Below are 6913 nucleotides of genomic sequence, written 5' to 3'. Positions count from 1 at the left end.
GTGTGGTCAGTCAGGATCTTAGCATGCCAGCTGTACTGGGCAATAAAATTGTCCCGCAGTTCGTATCTGTAGTGCTACGCTGGTCTTTGTGTTGGTACGGCCACAGCATACTTGCTAAACAGATCTGTCATTGCCAGGACATTCTCTACACCTTAACTCTCTGGCTCTATGCTTAGGAAGTTGAAGCAGAGTAGCTCTAGTGACTGAGTGGTGACAATTGTCGCCATCCTGCTCCTTTCCTCCTTCCTATAGGCCTATAGTTGGATAGCTCAGTGAAATTATGGTGACACGGTAGACAAAAGCATGATTTTTCACCAAAGCTACTTCATGATATGCCTTCTCAAGAAATAGGGTGCTCTAAAAGAATTGATGCTGGGAAAGAGGTCAAAGGTCAATGACCTTTGTTTATGAAATAGGTTTTTTTTTTTGCTATTTCTTGAGTCAGGAATACCAGATCTGGATAAAACTTGGCAGGAAGAATATTGAGAACAAGTAAAATATTTTTATCTAATTTGGAATGAATTTGCCAAAGGTCAAAGGTGAATGAACTTTTTCAAAAAAATCATGTTTTTGCCAATTTCTCCAGGTAGGAAGATCCAATTTTCACAAAACTTGATATGAAAGTTATGAAGAAGGTACCAAGAGTATGAAACAGGGGTGGAATATAATCATTAATTTTGTACATTGCCATGGCAACCCAAGACTAAGGTTTTTTAGTTGAAGTTAATTACAGGAGGCTATATGATAATTTCCAGTTTGGAAGAGACTCCATTTGAATAGGTAAAACTGATCGACTGAATGTATAGAGGTTTGAAATACTTTTGATTAATGTTAACTGGTGTGTCACCATGGCAACTACATATTGAGATATTGGTTTAGTTTAAAGGAGACTATAGAACTTCTGTGACTTTGAAGAGATTCCTATCAGGATTGGTATGATTGATCAATATGATGTATGGAATTTTTATAGACAATACATGTATACAAAAATGAATTTCCTTGATGTCAGTGCTGTTGTGTCATTAGATTTACAATTACTGTGCGACTTAGGCTATATAATCTTATCAAGAAAATGTTTAATAAAAATTCCTGGTTGTATACTCATGCTTTGCTTGCTTTAACCAATATGATATTTCATCTCATGATGTGTATACTTTGACAAGATCTAGATCAGAACTAGAATTGTAAACTTGTATAATATACATGACACATAACTTCATTGCCTACCATCTTGTGAATTTTATTGAAAAATATTAATTAATAAAAAAGTTGGCTCTAGCTGTGGGTAACTATGTGTTTTCATCATTATGGGCTTCTGTTACACCTGGTTAGCATAACCATACCTGACATGTGGACAAACTCAATTCTGACAGCAGCAAGAGCAGAGTTCTGTGCATGCTAATCCAGCTTTTGAGCACTTGCAGCGAGAGAGACATCCAGCTTAAGCCCTGCAACCACACTTGATTAGCTCCTTGCAGGCTTTAGCTGCTTCAGGAATTGTCATCCAAACGGGTGCCCAGTGACCATTCTCCATTGTCCATCCCCATCCCTCTGGAGAAGGAACTGGAGGTTGTGCCTGGTATGCATGTAATGTCATTGTTTGTTTATTTGTTTGTTCATTTCCATCTGAGAAGATGGCGAGATAGCCCATATTCAGCTACACTAAGTTGGTCTTCCATGGGGTCCAGTTGGATGTGAGGTGGGACCACTTCACCGGGTTAAACACCCTGCTCATTGCGATGAATGAATGAAGCGGGATCTTTTACGTGCATGAGTTGTGACTCTCTTATACACGGGACCTCCATTTTATGTCCTATCCGAGGGACAGAGTGTTTTGCCTCTTGCTAGAGGGGACGGTATGATTACACACAACATTGCTCAGTCCAGACTTAGGTTCCAACCCGGGCCCTTAGGATCGTGAGGCAGACGCGCTACCGACTGAGCCAACTCACCGCCCTTTCATACCTGCCAGCCCTGAAAGTCATGAAACAGGAACAAATGTGACCCGCTACAACAAAAGGATCCGAAAGTCGGGGGAGGACAATTTTATGAAAATGACATGACATTATTTCCGTACTCTTCTATTTTAATTTCATATATAACACAACTCATAAAAGTACTCGGTTGCGGAGATATCGATGATTTTATTAGCGTATGTCAAATGGTTGAGGAACTCAGAGTTTCGAGAAAAACACCTTCAAAGTTTTCCTTCCGACGCTAACATGATCAAGGGGAGTCGAGACAGTTTTCACCGCTTGACAATAGAAGGTATGCTCCAAGCGACCTCTGTGATGTTCATTCAAGCTTAGCGCCAGCGGTCTACGCACGACCAATCAGTAATCAGGATGTCACGCACTGACAAATAAAATCACTCCCTCGTTGCTAGGGGCGGAGTCTAGTTGCGGCGCTAAATCCAAATCTTCGGACACGTTTCTGTTACGTTGAAAGTCGGAAAATCGTGTCCCAGAAAAACGCTAATTTTTTGCCTTTCCTTTGATCATTTATCTTTGGAAGTTCGGCAGATGATAGACAAAACATAAGATTATAAGATTATGCCAAAAACAGAAATCCGATTGTTTTGACCAATTTTGATGATGTGACTTCAAACTCAATTTTCTCGGCTCAGCCGTCGGCGACTTTAGGATCCTTTTGTTGTAGCGGGTCACAAATTACTTTAAAATCTTAAGAAATAGGAAAATTTCTAAATTTTCTATCCCCTTACTACTGACAAATTCGTAGTGCCTTGAACAGGAATCAGGTCAGTTGGAATCATCAGGGTTCATACTCTTTCTAATGAATGAAATTCCATGACTTTCCATGACTTTTTAAGTTAGAATTTCATGACCTTTCCATGACTTTTTATACAATTTTACGTGATGAACTGAAAATTTAAAGCAAAGGGCATGTTTCAACACATACACGTACCATCAACAATTATGATTTCACCAACACTTAACATCAAAGGGCATGTAAAAACACATACACGTACCATCAACAATCATGATTTCAACAACTAACATGACAGTGGAGCCTCATTATAACAAGGTCATTGGGACAAGAGAAATTACCTCTTTATATCAAAACCTTGCTCTATCTGGGATAAAAATACAATAGTATACAAAGAGATGTGACAAGGAAACTTGTGCTCTTTACAATGAGGTTCCACTATATTACATGAAGACCTACTCAAATCTTCTGGTGAGTTCTTGTTTCGCTAGCTGGTCAATAAGCTTCCACTGTAGTTCCACAATGAGGTTCCACTGTATTACATGTAGGCCTACTCACATCTTCTGGTGAGTTCTTGTTTCATAGCTGGTCAATATAAGTTCTCTTCATGAGACATCTCTAGCTGTTTGAAAGATACTCCTACACACTGCATGGTGGCGTTGAGTAATTGTTCCTGGATGATTATTTACATTGTACAACTGTTGAAAACTTGCCGAAGTCCATTATTTAAGAATTCTTGATGACATTCACCTGTTCATTAATCTTTGGGTAATTGTTCCTGAAAGATCATTTGTACATGTACAAACTAGTCAAAGTCCATTATTTATGAATTCTTAATTGCCTCCAGCTGCTCATCAATCTCTTTCTGTACTTCTTCAAGCTGTGACATTTTTTCTTTGGCGATTCGTCTTAGACTGTTTGATTTCGAGATGGAAGTCAGTTTACCTTTGGCCTCTGCTTCCTCGACGAACTTGTCTGCTGAGGCATTGAGACTCTTCACATCCGCTTGCAGTCTGATTTGTTTGGCTTTAAGTCCATCCAAACTGTCCATCAGCGCTTTTCGCTTCCCTTCTTTCTTTGCCTTTTCTTTGCTGTGCCTCTCATCGTCCAGGTACATATGATAACGCTGGCGACCTGCAGATGCAGCCAACATGATGGACTTGTCAAGTTTGATGTTGTCAATACCTCCGACATGCTTGATATGGTCGTAAATGGCCCTCAATGATACAAGTGACTGTCCTTGGAGGTTGACCTCCTCCACTTCATTGTTAACGGAAAATCCTCGTTCGATAGAGGCTTGTCCATGGGATAATATGAGCATCATGTGAACTACATTCAATATTGTTGAATACCGAGACCCAAAAGGAACTGGCACATGACAGAGTCCAATCTGTCGTTCTTTGCATCGAAGTCTCGCATCTCTGGACTTGTTGATGCCTCATCACATGCTTCGGCATATTCCCTGATGATATCATCACATGAGTCCTCAAGCCTATTTGCGTCACTCAGGGTGCTAAGCATCCGCTTCAGTTTCGTCATCGAGTTGTCCTTGTCTCTCGCCATGTTCCGAGGATTCAAGCACCCCAAATTTCTCACTAGACCATACTTCAGTGGACATCGCTCAATAAGCTTCTGGGTCATAGCAGCAAGAAACTTCTTGGCTTGTGTGCGAAATTCAAGAACTCGGCAGTCACTGATGATCTTTTTCCCTGTCTGTGTCAGATCCTTCAGCTTCTTCTCAGTGTAGAATCCGATGTCCATCTTGGTCAAAGGAAGCTGAATGGCCTCATCACTGACATCTATCTGCATTAAATTATCTTGTAAGGAGAAGTTATGGTGCTCCTGTCCAGCTTCAAGAATCGCTGCATAACGGATGCAAGCATGCGAGTGAGGTCTTCAGCCAAGAAGGGCAACATTGGTGCATCAGTCTGGTAGTCTGTCAGGAAAGGATTAATCAGCTTTGCCACTGATATGAAGAAGTGCAGTCTTGCCACAAAATCTGGTATGTGAGTACATTTCAGAACAGTTTCGAAGGACTTGTTCTTTGGGTGAGGAATTTTCTTCTCTTCTACTGCTTTTACGTACATGCATACACTCTCCCAGATGTTGATTGCTCTCTCGGCTACAGGAAGGTTTTCCAGCCATCGGGTCTTGCAAAACTTGAGTGGTATGGTATGATCTCCAGTTATCTTCTGATAATCCTCTCTTCTGGCTGGGGAATCAGAAAACAAGTACAATGTAGTACAAGGATGATAGAAAGCATTCCACCTCCCATTCAGCGGCCTTGGCACCTGTCAAGAAAGCTCCATTAACTATATGGAGCCCACATGAGTCAATATTCAGGATGGATTGGTTCAAGTCAGCAGTGTACTGTCGCGTGAAGTCATCATACATCCTCCAATTGACATTGGGACCATCCATGGATATTTGCAGTAACTTGTCCAAACCAACTGTGTGAAGAACTTTACTGATTTCTTCCTTCAGGTGAACAGCTGAGCCATGTCCGATAAACACAGACGTCAAGTATCGAGTACAAACTTGCCCATGCTGCCATGTTCTGATGAGGAAGTCCATCTGCTTTTTCTGCAGCTTCTGATTTAGACTTCCATCAAACAGTATCACATAGTGCTTTGATTGCTTGATGTTGTCATACAGGAGGTCTTGCACATACGGGCCCAAACCAAATAGTCATGTACCGGCATTTTGTTTCTGATAACTGGAACCCTTTAGCAATTGCAGATTCGGGAAACATTCTCTGGAATAGGATGTTGTTATGATGACAGGAATGGAATGACAAATGGTCTTCAACTACCTTCAGACACCATAGAATTTCTGCTTTCAGCGTATCTTCTCTGGTAGCAACAGCGGCAACTGAACTAGGTGTTACTTTGGAAGATGGAGCACAAGTGCTTGTACTTGCATCAGAATATTGCACACATGGAACTGATGAACCCATCTGTTGTTTTGGCTTGAAGAATGTGTTGATTGTGAGAACTGTTGATTCTACAAAACAAAACAAGAATAAGTCAAGAGTAAATCCATGGTGCAATTTCATGAACAAATGAACACATTTTGACATTGGCTCATTAACTTTTGATTCGGGGCTCTGAATAATATAACTACATTACATAAGAAAGAGGGGGAGAAAAAAAAAATCTACACATAGACTTTCTTCCCATATCATTAGATTAATTACGCACATGCACCATTTGTCGTTTGACATAGGTAATTTTCAAAATTAACAATATCGCTTAAATTGTCAGAAATCTTATGTAGTTCAAAGTTTAAAGAAGCTTTTTTCCTACAATTTTTTTTTCCTGCAAGTGACTCCTTCAGCCGCGCTAGCCCCGAAACTCTCCCGCCTGCGAGAGCTGCGTAAGCGGCCAAGCAGGTCACACCAGCCGCTGCGGCCCAGTGCAGTCCCAGGTCCAGCGCATGCCAGCGGCTTTGCAAATTAAGGCGATCTCAAGAATAATTTTTGTTCGTTTGTTTGTTTACCATAACAATCCAGTGTCCAACTACATTAATATTACATCTGAAAAACATAATATATCGTTGAAAAAAAGAAATATGAGAGGCTAAAATATCGAAGACATTGTAAGGTACTCACTCTTATTTTGAATGTTCGTCTTGTGTTTGTCACTCTTCGCATGGCTCTTCAGCGCAGCTTCACCCATGTTGCGTATGGAGAAATTACACTGGCAAACACTGCATCTCGCTATTCCTGTATCTGTACTCACTTTCAAAATCCATTCGCTGTAAGCTGAATTATTCAGCCAAGCTTCAATAAAATGACAGTTTCCCGGCATTTTGGTTTCAAACTGACAGCGACTTCCGATGTATTCTCCTCCAGACTCGTGTTCACGGCGTCTTGACAGTTCGATGTAATTCCACGGCCACATGCACCGTTCGCACTAGTCCAGATTCTGGCCCTTTTTTACGGCTGTATCTCTCACTGAGTGCGAGACTCGCTGAGGGCGCTATTCACGCAATGCGATATCCCCACAAATCGTGCGACTTCGAGGTCCGCTTCATCAATACATTACGCCCTCATCGACGGCTGTGCGTACTATTATACTACGAAGACGGTTCAGGCAGTGGACTAGGTACGTACATGTGCTATATTAATATACACACATCGCATCACCTTATCACCGCATGTATATACGTACCGTACATGTATGCA

General features: G+C 41.1%; 1 pseudogene; it reads right to left on the bottom strand.

The window, feature by feature from the left end:
• Nucleotides 1-3550: 3550 nt before the first annotated feature.
• Nucleotides 3551-6536, bottom strand: LOC139726572 (uncharacterized; annotated as a pseudogene).
• Between the last annotated feature and the right edge of the window lie 377 nt (nt 6537-6913).

Source organism: Diadema antillarum, unplaced genomic scaffold, assembly GCF_040938485.1.
Source record: "Diadema antillarum isolate AM-2024a unplaced genomic scaffold, OU_Dant_1.0 seq00000089_RagTag, whole genome shotgun sequence".
In the NCBI taxonomy this organism is placed as follows: domain Eukaryota; kingdom Metazoa; phylum Echinodermata; class Echinoidea; order Diadematoida; family Diadematidae; genus Diadema; species Diadema antillarum.
The sequence above is the reverse complement of the archived record's forward strand: the minus strand, read 5'-3'. Positions and strand labels throughout refer to the sequence as shown.